At 41.5% G+C, this 14084-nt stretch overlaps 1 protein-coding gene across 8 annotated transcripts in view; it reads left to right on the plus strand.

The window, feature by feature from the left end:
• Nucleotides 1–14084, plus strand: part of zbtb47b (zinc finger and BTB domain containing 47b) — a 270179-nt gene that overhangs the window by 74345 nt on the left and 181750 nt on the right. The window contains exon 1 of one of the 8 annotated variants that reach the window (XM_059971752.1): nucleotides 8493–8554. The exons of the other annotated variants lie outside the window; for them this stretch is intronic. The gene's annotated coding sequence lies outside the window, so the exon portion shown is untranslated. Of the gene's footprint in view, nucleotides 1–8492; nucleotides 8555–14084 lie in introns of those variants that run through there. 8 annotated transcript variants of the gene reach the window in all.

Below are 14084 nucleotides of genomic sequence, written 5' to 3' on the forward strand. Positions count from 1 at the left end.
ATCAGTATCAGCTCTGGTATTACCGGCATTTGTCATGAAATTTGTTACTTTGCGGCAGCAATATATTCCAATACATAACAACTATATATTACAACAAGTATATATACACACATAAAATATATGTATATGTACATATGTGGAATTCTTTACCACAGGCAGCTGTGGAGGCCAGTTCTTTATGTATGTTTAAGGCAGAGGTTGATAGATTCTTGATTGGTCAGGGAATGAAGGAATACAGGGAGAAGGCAGGAGATTGAGGGTGAGAGGAAAATTGGATCAGCCATGATGAAATGGTGGACCAGTTGCGACAGGCCAAATGGCCTAATTCATCTCCTATATCTTATGGTAAATACATAAGAAGTGCAAAAAGAGAGAGGAAATGTTCATGGATTTATTGCCTATTCAGAAATCTGATGACGGAGGGGAAGAAGCAGTTCCTGAAATGTTGAGTGAGAGTCTTTAGGCTCTTGCACATCCATCTTGACGGTAGCAGTGGGAAAAAGGCATTTCCTGGATGATGGGGGTCCTTGGTGACATACCAATTCTCCTCAAACTCCTAATGAAATATCGTTGTTGCCATGCCTTCTTTGTAATTGCATCAGTATGTTGGGCTCAGGATGGATCCTCAGAGATGTTGATACCCAGAAACTTGAAACTGTTCACACTTTCCATTGCTGATCCTTCTATGAGCACTGATGTGCATTCCTTTAACTTCTCCTTTCTGAAGTCCACAATCAGTTCCTTGGTCTTATTGACATTGAGTGCAAGGTTGTTGCTGTGACACCACTCACCCAGCTGACCTATCTTGCTCCTGTATGCCTCCTAATCACCATCATTGCTGTGTTGTCAGCAAATTTATAGATGACATTTAAGCTGTGCCTAGCCACACAGTTGTGGGTGTCGAGAGAGTAAAGCAGTGGGCTTAGCAAATGATTATCAGTGAGGAGGAGATGTATTTTCTGATCTGCACAGACTGTGGTCTCCTGCTGAGGAAGTCAAGGATCCATTTGCAGAAGGAGGTGCAGAGGCCCAGGTTTTAGAGCTTTTTAATTAGAACTGAGAGTAAGATTGTGTTGAACATGGAGCTGTAGTTGGTTAATAGCAGCTTGACAAGGTATTCTATTGAGCAGGTGATCCAAGGCCAGGTGGAGAGCCAGTGAGATTGCATCTGCTTTAGCCCTATTGTGGCAATTGTGGTCCTTTCTTAGGCAGGAGTTGATTCTGGCCATGATCAACCTCTCAAAGCACTTCATCACAGTAGATGTGAGTGCCACTGGGCGATAGTTGTAGAGGCAGCTCACCCTGCTCTTCTTGGGCACCATTGGTATGATTGTTGCCCTTTTGATGCAGGTTGGAATTGCCGAACGCAGCAGTGAGGGATTCAAGTGTCCTTGAACACAACCGCCAGTTGATTGGCACAGATTTTCAGAGCCCCACCAGGTACACCATCAGGGTCTGACAACTTGCGAAGGTTCATCTCTTGAAAGATGTTCTAACCTCAACCTTTGAGACAGAGATCACAGGGTTACTGGATGCTGCAGGGATCTGTGTAGATGTACTTTTATTCTCCCTGCTAAAGTTTGCATAATAGGCATTGAGCTCAACTGGGAGTGAGGCATCACTGCTATTCATGATGTTAGGTTTTGCTTTGTTAGGAGGCAATGGCCTGCAAACCCAACCAGAGCTGATGTGCATTTGATTCTGTCTCTAACCTCAAATGGAATTTTTTTTTGCTTTGTAGAGGACTCTGGCTCCCATCTTAACCCTTCTCTTCTCCCCACTTGCCCATCACCTCCTCCTCGTACCATTCAAGCAGGTTTCTTTGTTTTGGATGGTATCGAGCTTCTAGAGAGTTGTTGGAGCTACACCAGGCAAGTTAGAGTCAATTTCCTTGCACCAAGATGTGTACCTTAGTGGCTTGTGGAGGCTTGAGGTGGATTGTATGAATCATCTTTCAGACAAACTGTTGATCAAATCCTTTTGTTTTTAGGGGCATGGAATAGGAGATTATGGAGACCAATCACTTGTTAAAGAAAACAACCTGGTTTCACTTTTGAGAATCCCTCTCATTCTCTACCCTTTGATTCTTGGAGTCCTGGGGCATTGGAGAGGGGGGCGGGGTGGTATTTTTCCAAAAGTTTGTGGAATTTGGAATAGATAGTTGACATGGAGAGGATGTTTCCAATAGTGGGGGACCAGAGGGCACAGTCTCACAATAGAAGGATGTCCATTTAGAATGGATGGGGAATTTCTTTAACTAAAGTGTGGTGAATGTGTGGAATTCATTGCTACAGACAGCTGTGGAGGCCAAGTCATTGGGTATATTTAAAGCGGAGGTTGATTGGTCCTTGATTAGTCAAAGCTTATAGGGAAAAGACAGGAGAATGCAGTTGAGAGGGATAATAAGTCATCTATAATGGAATGACAGAGCAGAGTCAATGGGCTGAATGGCTTAATTCTAGTCCTTTGTCTGATGGGATCTATATATACAAATTTGGGTGAAGAGGAAAAAATGGGGAAGTAAGTTGTGAAGAAGATGCAGAGTGACAGTAAGAGGATAAGCTGGGTTATCTGTGCAGGCAACAAACTGGCTGAATTGAGAAAATGCAGGTTTTATCCACTTTAGTGAGAGCAATACTAAAACAAATATGCTTAACCAGAGAGAGACCACATTGCAGATGTATCTGGGTGACCTGATAAATGAAATGGAGTTGACATGTGGGCACGGCAATTAGTTAGTCAAATTGAGTGTTGGTCTTTATTCCAAACAGCGTGGAGTTCATAAGTAGGGAAGGGATGTTACAGCTGTATGGATTATTGTCGAGACCACAGTTGAAGTGATGGGTATGTTTTTGATCTCCTTATTTAAATTGGAAATATACTCACAGTTCAAAGTAAGTTCAGTAGATGCTGGTGTGACCTCCTGTACATCGGTGAAACTCAAGATAGATTGGGTGATAGCTTCACTAAGCATCTTTGCTCCATCCACAATAAAGGGCGGGATTTCCCAGTGGCCACCCACTTTAATTCTACTTCTCATTTCTATTCTGACATGTCAGTCCATGGCCGCCTCCAATGTCATGATGAGTCCACTCTCAAGTTGGAGGAGCAACATCTGATATTCTGTCTGGGTAGCCTCCAACCTGAAGCCATAAACAATCAATTCCCCCCCCCCCCCCCCCCGCCCTTATCTCTTTTCCATTACCCATTCTGGCTTTTATACCTTCTCTTCTTTTTATGTGCCCATCATTTTCCTCCTGTGCCCCTCTCCTTCCCATTCTCCCATGGTTCACTCTCCTTTCAGATTGCTTCTTCAGGACTTTACCTCGTCCACCTATCTCCTCTCAGCTTCTCACTTTTCCCCCCTCTCTTCCGCCCCCCCCCCCCCACCTAGTTTCACCTTTACAGCTTGTCCTTTCCTTCCTCCTACATTCATATTCTGGCTTCTTCCCTCTTTCTTTCCAGTCCCGACGAAGGGTCTCAGCCAGAAACATCGACTTTTTGTTCCTCCAGCAATTTATGTGTGGTGCTCTGGACTTCCAGCATCTACAATACCTCATGTATTTAAGTTCAACAGATTTTGTGCAGGAACTCTGGGTCAGGCAGCATTAGGGGGAAATACACATCCAGCATTTCAGGCAAAGACTCTTCATCTGAAGAGGTGAAAGGACAGAAGGAGGTGTCCAAGAGGAGGAAGATTTGATGTGGAACAAGGAATTATTGGTGGGGAATTCTTCCCAATGAAATGGGCATGGAGGCAATGGAAGAAGAGTTCTGTGTAATGACATGCATGGAACTTGTTGAGATGCTGGTGAAGTCCATTCCAGGTGAAGGGTCCTGACCTGTAATGTCAATGGTCTACTTCTTTCCTGACCTGCTGAGTTCCTCCAGCTTTTTGTGTCTTGCTGTAAATTCCAGCATCTGCAGTCTCTTGTATCTTCACAGAATTTCCTTGTGAAGAAATGTTTAACCTGATGGAACTGAAGGAGAAGTGGTATTATTGATGGGTACAGGTTCACACAGAACTTGATAGGATCAGAGTGGAATGAATGTTTCCATTGGTACTGGAAGTCTCCAAGAAGTTGGCAGATTTTCCTAGTAAGTGGTTGTCCATTTGGAAAGTTGAATTTTTTTTTTTATCAAAGTTTTTTTGTTGACAAAGAAAAGCAGAATATATGTTATAATACAACCAACCATTTTATACCAGTTACAAAAAGATCCCCCCCCCCGAGTAAACAAGAACAAATAGAACCAGCCAGACCAGTCAAAAATAGATACAAAGATTGATTGTGCATATAAAGATAGAGCACCTTACACATCCTAATAATTTTTGCAGCATCCACATTTTTGACATAACTTAAAGGTTGCCAAGTGGTGTTAAATCTCGCAGACTGCCCCCTGACCGATTAATGGATCTTCTCAAATTTTATAAAGTACATATGATCGAAAGTCCATATGTTGGAGGGGCCAAGTGGCTAAGGCGTTGGTCTAGTGATCTGAAGGGTCGCTAGTTCGAGCCTCAGCTGAGGCAGCATGTTGTGTCCTTGAGCAAGGCACTTAACCACATATTGCTCTGTGATGACACTGGTGCCAAGCTGTATTGGCCTAGTGCCCTTCCCTTGGACAACATCGGTGGCATGGAGAGGGGAGACTTGTAGCATTGGCAACTACCGGTCTTCCATACAACCTTGTCCAGGCCTCAGTCAACATCGAAATCGATGGACAGCTAAAGAAATTGGAGGGGAGGAGTCTATTCATTTGCACAAGATGAACCCTCTGGCAAGAAGTGAACAAAAAGCAATGAGGTCGGTTTGGAATTTGCTAAAGTTTTGAAGATATTCCAAAAAGCGCTATTGACCAAGATGGTGTAACTAATTGTCCAAAAACTTTTGAAAAAGTTTCAAAAATTAAACCCCAGAAATTTACTAATTTTGGACATGACCAAAACATATGGCAGAGTGTGGCTGGGGATTGTTTACATCTGTCACACATTGGGTCAAGATCTTTATTAACCTTAGTCAATCTAACTTTAGACCAATGACAACAGTGTGCAATTTTAAACTGAACAACAACATGTCTAAGACACACAAAGGATGAATAAATTCTATGAATTTTTTTGCCATATGTCATCTGGAATTTGTTCCTCAATATCCTCTTCCCATTTATGTTTTAATAAATCCAAATTCTCCTGAGCTGATACGTTATTTGTTAAGCAGGGGTACCATGAGCAATCCTAATCTAATGGAAGAACGTACATTGGAGCATGGAGGAACATCTGGAATCTCCAGAAAGGCCCTCTTCATTGCTGCTGTGAGGTCTGGGTCTCTGCTGAGAAGAACAGGCCCCCAGTCCTCGGGGTCGCATTGCTGGTGGCCATTGGCGGGAGCTTCTTAATACGCTTGGCAGAGGATGGTGCTCGGAGAAGCTATGCTGGAGGGGATAGTTGGAGGTTCGACAGATTCGGAGTCCGCTGCGGTCAGGTCGCTTTCAGTGTGTGCTGTGTCTGCGAGGCTGGGTTCGACGGAGCTTTCATTGTGTGCTGCGTCTGCGTGGCTGAGTCGGGCGGTGCAGTGGAAGTCCAGAGCGGGGGTATTCCCTTCTGCCACTGGCGTGAAATGACGAGTCTATCGGGACCCTGAGGACTTGTGGAAACTGTGTGGTGGTTTCTTTCGAACTTACAGTCTTTTAACATCTTTGGACTATTTTTACCGTGCCCATGGTCTGTTTTTTTTAATCAAATTATGGTATTGTTTGCACTGTTGTAACTATATGTTGTAACTATGTGGTTTTGTGCAGGTCTTGTTTTGTCTGGTGGCTTTGGAGCTCCTTTCTGGGGAATGCGCTAAGATGGTAGCACAGTATTAATACACAGCAACCTCTCCAGACTCTGGATTGGGGATTGCAAAACATTAAGTGAATTTTCTCGTGTAGTCTATTTTGTCATGTGCTTTGTTGATATCATTCTGGAGGAACGTTTCATTTTTTAACTGCATTGCATTTGTGGTTTTTAAATGACAATAAACTGAATCTGAATTAAGTTTTGCTTACAGATTGTTTCACATCAATTTTACACTTAGGACTGAATCTAAGAGTGGTGAAAGGGGGCAGTAGGGAAAGCACTCAAGATGAGAGGCCATAAAGCTTCTGAGTTGTAAATATCTATAGATGTATGTCCTAGGGATATCAAATTTTATAACTAGCTGTTCAAAAGAGACAAAATTGCTGTCAATGTAGAGATTATACAATGAAGTGATACCATGTTTAGACCAAATAGCAAACGCTACATCCATTATTTGGGGTGAACATGTAATTTTTTGCTACTTGTGCAATGAGTGAGAGGTTATTAAGTGCAAAATGACGTCTAAATTGGAACCAAATTTTAATGGAGTACATCGTAACTGGATTCAGTTTGAAACTAGATACAGGTTGTGACAGTGATAGTTTAGCATATATTACCGACAAAGAGGTAAATTGTAAGGGTGACTTCTCCATAATCACCCAGCTAGGAGCAGCAATATCTCCTCTTGTCCAATATAAAATTGCTCTTATATTAGCTGACCAGTAGTAATATAGAAAATTTGGAAATGCCAAACCCTCCCCATCTTACGAGACCACTGCAGTGTTTTTTCCTTTATTCCAAATAAAACTTGAAAATTTGACTATTTAGGTTATTGAAGAAAGTCTTTGTTAGAAAAATTGGGAGGCTTTGGAACACGTATAAGAATCTGGGCAGGACAGTCATTTTAATTGTATTAATCCTTCTGCTAAGGGAAAGAAATAAAGAATTCCAACATTGAAATTCCTGTTTAAGATTGGAAGGGAGATGTTGATAGTTGACTTTATAAAGGTCCAGACTTCAAGAGTTTAAATTTCGTATAGCTGATTCTAAAGGAGGTCATGGATAAAGAAATGTCCAGACATGTGGTCCCAATTGGCATTAGTTCACTCTTTTGAAAGTTAACTTTATAACCAGATATTTGACTGAATTTAGTGAGCAAAATTGATAGATTTGGGAGACTTTGAGTTGGATCTGTGATGTACTATAGCATATCATCCACGTACAGTGACACTTTATGTTCAAAAGCTCCCCTGGATGCCTTTGATACTAACTGATGTTCTCAGGGCTTTGGCAGGTGGCTCAGTTGTCACTGCAAAAAGGAGTGGAGATAAAGGGCATCCGTGTCTTAAGCCAGGTTGCAGTTCAAAAAACGGCGATATACAGTTATTAGTACGCACTGCTTGCAGTGGGGACGAGTAAAGAACTTCAATCCATGAGATGAATGTAGAACCAAAACCAAATTTTTGGAGAGTATAGAAAAGAAAGTTCCATTTCACCTGGTCAAATGCCTTTTTGGCATCAAGTTACTAGATGCAGAGGAATCATAATAGTATATTTGGAAGATGTCTTATATTTTAAAAAAGAGTACCGATTTATTATAAAACCTCTTTGATCAGGTGAGATAATTGATGGTAGAATCTTCTGCATTCAGTGTGCCAGGACTTTTGCAAGGATTTTGGTATCCATATTTAAAAGAGAGACTGGTCGGTATGAACTACATTCAAGGGGGTCTTTACCCTTTTCCAAAATTAACGAAATAACTGCTTGACGCATTGTAGGAGGTAGGGAGTGGGATAAAAAAGACTCTTCAAAAACAGATGATAGTAATGGGGAAAGTTGAGGGAAAACTTTCCACTGGGCCTGGGGATTTTCCATTCTGCATACTCCTAATTGCTGAGTCTATCTCCAGAGTCGTGATTGTCTTCTCCAGATCAGCAACTGTATGTGGATCAATATATGGGATGTTTAGCTTTTTAAGGAAATCATCCAGATCCGATGGGGTGGTGGATGAATCTGAGGAGTACAGTGATTGGTAAAAGCTATGGGAGCATGAGTTACTTTCTACATTATCTGCTTGTTTTATACCCTGTGCATCCTGTATCTCAGGTATGCCATGACTAGCCGTCTTCTGACACAGTTGATGGGCTAGCAACCTCCCTACTTTTTCTCCATGTTCCTAAAACTCACATTGCAACTTGGAGATAAGATATTCAGCTTCTTGAGCTGTTAATGGGTTGTATTCGGTCTGAAGTAATAAACGCTGTTTGAGCAAAGCCGATGAGGGCGCTTGGCTATGCAAGAGGTATAATTCCAGTATCTGATCTGTCAGTTGTTTAATACGTTCAGTCTTTATTTTTCCCCGATGCGCGCAGAATGAAATTATTTGGCCTCTTAAATATGCCTTTAGCACTTCCCACACAATTGATGGAGACATTCCTGGTGTTTGATTAATTCTCAGAAAAGATTCTATTTTGGAATAAATATACTTCACAAAACATTCATCTGAAAGGAGAGTAGAATTTGGCCTCCAAGGATGGTAACTTGGTTGTGTAGTAGGGATACTTTAATATTAAAGTCAGTGGAGTATGATCAGATATAACTATGGCTTCATAATCACACTCTGTTACAGAAGAGAGAAGGCTGGTGTCCATAAAAAAAAAATGTATACGCGAATAGGAACCATGTACTGAGGAGAAGAAAGAGTAACTCCGAGAGGTAGGGTTATGAAACCACCATACATCAGCCACTCCGTATGTTTTAAGAAAATATCTGATAGACTGTGCTGACCTAGAGATGGGGACATTCCTCACAGCACTGCGGTCCAAAATTGGAGAGAGGACACAATTAAAATTGCCTCCGAGGATGAGCTTATGTGTGACCATGTTTGGCAACTTGGAGAAGAAATCACTTTTAAAAAAAAAAATATGGTTATCCCAATTCGGTGCATAAACATTGTCAAGAGTAACGGGCAGCCCATATAACTGTCCAGTTACAATTAAAAACTATCCTGCTGGATCAGATTCAACACTCATTGCCACGAACTGTGTATTTTTACTAATTATTATAGCTGCTCCTCTGGCCTTGGAATTAAAATTAGAGTGAAATACTTGACCAACCCGTCCCCCTGTCATTGAGCTTTAACATCTCAACGACAGTGACCACAAAGAAAACATAGTTCCACAACAAAAGACTTAAGATAATCATAATACTTTTCCTGGGCCCTGCAGAAAACTTATCGATTCTGCAACTGTTTAACAATAGCCCACTGGAGTCCCACCTGTGAAAAATTCATTACTGGTCAGTGATCATGTTCTGTGTTTTGCTGCTGTGATGATATGCTCTGTTACGTTGTAGAGTGAGAGTGAACTAGGACTTTTCTCTTTGGAGAAGAGTTGGAGGAGAAATGACTTGATATTAGTGCATTAGAATCAGTATTAATATCACTGGCACATGTCATGAAATTTGTTATTTTGTGGCAGCATTTCATGGCAATGCGTAATAAAGACAATAAATTACATAAGAAATTAATTACTTAAGAAAAAATTAAGTCAACAAAAAAGAGAGGAAAACAACAGCGCTCCATGTTGACGTGCTCAATGGTGGGGAGTGCTTTACCCGTGATGGACTTAACTATTTTTTTTGTAAACTTTTCCATTTAAGGCATTGCTATTTCTATACCAAGCTATGATGCAACTTGTCAATATACTCTCCACAGCACATGCATAGAAGTTTGTCAGAGTTTAAGATGTCATGTTGAATCTTTGCAAACTTCTATGGCAGTAAAGGTGCTGCCATGCTTAACATAATGGAATTTGAAGTTGCTGACTCTCTCCACCTCTGAATCTCCAATGAAGACTGGGTCATGGACTCCTGTTTCCTCCCTCTGAAGTCAGCTTCTTGGCCTTGGTGAGAGGTGGTTGTGGCACCTTAGCCAGATTTTCAGTCGCCTTCCTGTCTGTTGATTTGTCACCACCTTTGATTTGGCCAACAGCAGTGGTACATCTGTAGAAATTTGAGAGTGTCATTATTTACATACCAAGTCATCTGAAATTCCTAATGAAGTATAGCTGCTGTCATGCCTTCTTTGTAATTGCATCAGTATGTTAGGCCAGGATAGATCTTCAGTGATGTTGTAGAAGATGATGTGGGACATAGATTTAGTGGACAGCTAAAGATTTTTTTACCCAGCATGAAAATGACCAATATGAGGGGTCTTAACTTTAAGGTGTTTGTAGGTAATGAGAGGGGTATGGATGTCAGAGATAGAATTTTTACTCAGAGTGGTAGGTCTATAGAATGCCTTGCCAGAGGTACTGGTAGAAGCAAATGCATTATTTACATTTTAGAGAAATAGATGAAAGAATGGAAGACTTTGATGGGAAGGGTTAGATTGATACTGGAGTAAGTTAAAAGGTCGGCATAACATTGTGGGCTGAATGGTCTGCTGAACTGTTATATGTTTCTCTGCTGTAAGTTCAGTTTGGCCCAGTAAGCCAATATCAGTCTTATTCTCCATGTGAATCTCTGCCATCCTACTTCAATATGTTCTTCTGTTGCATTCTTCCTTGTACTTGTCTAGCAGAACTTGCTCTTGCACTTTAGTGTTATGATTGAGTATATATTCTCACATCTCTCTAGTTGCGCTTGAAGCCACAACCTGTGATTCAGAGGTGACAGTTTTGTGACAGAACTACTGCTGAGACTATTTTCTTTCTGCAGACTATTTCACTGTTATATTTTCCTTCTTCTGAACTTTTCCCTTAAGCAATTGTAACCCTTGGTATAAGAAAGTATAATGGATGATTGTAAGTGGGTGGATTCACAGGTAGTAATTGTGCTGTGAAACAACTTGTTCAGTCCTTTATAAATTTATCTTGCTGTATAACATTCATGCAGTCCCTCTCAAAAGATATTTACTAATGGCTGAAAAATACAGTTTATCTCAAGTAGAAAGTAACCTTTAAGGACCTGACATACAAATGGACTTTTGGTTTGTTGCTTTGTTCAGTGGTTTTGGCAAAAGTTTGGAAATGCAAATGCTGTTGGTGTTAGGTAAATTAAGTGTGGAGTAAGAGAGCAAATTATAATTTCCTTTTTCTTTCCACTTTGTCCCTTGCTACCATATGAGCATGTAGTGAGAAAGATCAGCAAGGTGCTGTGGTGCTTTCTAATTTTGCCTCGAAGATACGGGTCAGCTATAATTTACAGCAGTCATTTCTTACTGAATTCACTCTAATGTCTTGTTTTCTCTCTCAGTTCCATCCACCGGACCTTCTCTACCTGAAATCCCTGCAAATAAACTATTACCTGCCCACCAACATTGAAAGTTTTAAAGATTAGCTTTACTTGTCACATGTACATTGAAGCATACAGTGAAATGTAGCATTTGTGTTAGCAACAAACAGAATCTGAAGATTGGGCTGGGGATAGCCCACAAGTATTACTATGCTTATGGGGACAACATAGCACACCCACAACTTTTTTTTTACTTCCTCTCCATGCCTTGTGGCGCATTCAGGGGCAACCTTACTGCTTCTTCAGCATTTTTGACTTTTTGTACTAGGCCGAGTTGTTAGCTCAATGCTCAACCCACTTGAGAGGGAAAACAAGGAGATGGCTGGATTCGAACCTGGGACCACTTGCCTCAAGGTCCAGTGCCGATGCCACCACACCACTGGCCAGCTATACCCAGAACTTACTTACCCCTGATTGTACCTGTATGTCTTTGGAATGTGGGAGGAAACCCAGGTGGTCACAGGGAGAATATGTATCTCCTTCCAGAAGGTGGCAGGAATTGAACCCTCATCGGCGATTGCTCATGCTGCAAAGAGTTGCGCTAACCACTACACAACTGTGCTGCACAAACGGCATTGGGGCCATTTAAGTAGCTATTGTAGAGCAATCCAATAAATTGATTCTTGAATGTTTTAAAGTTCTCTACCTGGGGATCTGTCACATGGAGAAATTGTGGCTGTGGAGCCAGTGGAAAAGCTTGTGGTTTTAAAATGTGATCTGACCTCCTTCAGTTCTGTTGTGAATGGGTTCTGCTGTGCTGGCAATTGACAGCTAGCCAGCAGTAACGCTGTTGAAATTCTGACTTCACTTTCAAAGAACTAATTGATGACCCCAGTTAAACGGTACATCCTCCGAACAAGCTGCATACTGCTGTTGGTTAACATCCAGTTTCATCCTGGTATAATGGATCTCTGGTAGCACATCCAAAAATGCAAATTTAAAGAAAGCTAAGAACATTTCTCTTTATCTAGAGTGTATTCAATTGGTTTAACTTCATATCAGAGAATGTATACAGCATACAACCTGAAACAGAAAAAACCTCAATGACAGAAATGTTAAAACTCTGAAGCCCGCCCACCCTCCCGTCCCAAGCACAAGCAGCAGCAAAAACATCATGAGTTTTTCAGAAATAGGAACTTAAACAAATTCCTGAACACGAGATTCTGTGGGTGCTGGAAATTCAGAGTTAACATATGCAAAATGCTGGAAGAACTCAGCAGGTCAGGTAGCATCTGTGGAAATGAATAAACAGTCGACATTTTGGGTCAAGACCCTTTATCAGGACTGGAAAGGAAGGGGGAAGAATCCAGAATAAAACAATGGTGGGGGAGGAGTGCAAGCTGGTGAAATGTGAGGGGTAAGGTGACATGTATGTGTAATGGGGGGGGGGTGGAGGAATGAAGTAAGATGCTTGGGAGGTGATAGGTGGAAGCGGTGAAGGGGCTCAGCCTGAAGAATTGACTTATTTCCTTTCCAAAGATACTGCCTGACCTGAGTCCCCCAGCATTTCATGTGCATTGACTTAAACAACTTTCTCTTAGAAAGCTTTAACTGATCCCTATCCCTGCGTTGTCCTTGTTTTAATAAATCCCATTTAGTGAGTTCAGTCCTTCCTTTTCTGTGTCAGTTAATAAGGTCTGCAAGTTGGGAAAAAAAATATTTCATGTTGATGGTTTTGTTCTGATAGGTTCACAGGAAACTTGGGTATATTTTGCCAATGGAAGTATCAGAATCTCATGTTCTGATATCTGTGGTAGTATAATAACACTTTAACATGAGGTGTGAAATAGCTATTGGATTCTGTTGTGACTGGCGTGAGGTCACCATGTCAAAAGAAACTACTGCTGCAAATTGAACCCTGCTTTGGTGTATTCATCAGAACTTGTTGGGGTTTGAAATTTATGAGAATCCAAACCATGGATTTTTCTCCTCAAATCCATGGTGAAAAAGTCTTTAATTATAAATTTTTACATTTCTTGGGATAAAGAAATCATTCAAAAAAAAGGTAAAATTTGTTTGTTTCTGTGAAGTGAACTTTGTTCAGAGATGCAGCATGGTAACAATGACCCAGTGCCATCCAAGTAACATACTAACCCATACATCTTTGGCATGTGGGAGGAAACCGGAGCACCCAGAAGAAACCCAAGTGGTCACAGGAAGAAATTGCAAACTCCTCCAATCCACTCAAAGTAACAATAACAGTCCTTCGGGTGAGGCAACTCTTCACCTGTGAGTCTGTTGGGGCCATCTGCTGCTCCGGGTGTGACTTCCCTTATATTGGTGAGACCCCGCATAGATTGGGAGATCTTCGCTGAGTACCTACGCTCTGTCCGCCAGAAAATGTGGAATCTCCCGGTGACCAGCCACTTTCATAGAACATTACAGCACAGAAACAGGCCTTTTGGCCCTTCTTGGCTGTGCCGAACCATTTTTCTGCCTAGTCCCACTGACCTGTACCTGACCCGTATCCCTCCATACACCTCTCATCCATGTACCTGTCCAAGCTTTTCTTAAATGTTAAAAGTGAGCCTGCATTTACCACTTCATCTGGCAGCTCATTTCACACTCCCACCACTCTGTGTGAAGAAGCCCCCCCCCCCCGCCCATGTTCCCTTTAAACTTTTCCCCCTTCACCCTTAACCCATGTCCTCTGGTTTTTTTTTCTCCCCTGGCCTCAGTAGAAAAAGCCTGCTTGCATTCACTCTATCTATACCCATCATAATTTTATATCCCTATATCAAGTCTCCCCTCATTCTTCTACACTCCAGGGAATACAGGCCTAACCTATTCAACCTTTCTCTGTAACTCAGTTCTCAATACCATTTACCTTGTATGTTCTACCTTAATTTTTCCTTCCAAAATGCAATACCTCACTTGTCTGTATTAAACTCCATCTGCCTATTTTTCCAGCTGGTCCAGATCCTTCTGCAAGCTCTGAAAACCTTCCTCA

The sequence above is a fragment of the Hypanus sabinus genome, chromosome 6 (assembly GCF_030144855.1).
Source record: "Hypanus sabinus isolate sHypSab1 chromosome 6, sHypSab1.hap1, whole genome shotgun sequence".
Taxonomy (NCBI): domain Eukaryota; kingdom Metazoa; phylum Chordata; class Chondrichthyes; order Myliobatiformes; family Dasyatidae; genus Hypanus; species Hypanus sabinus.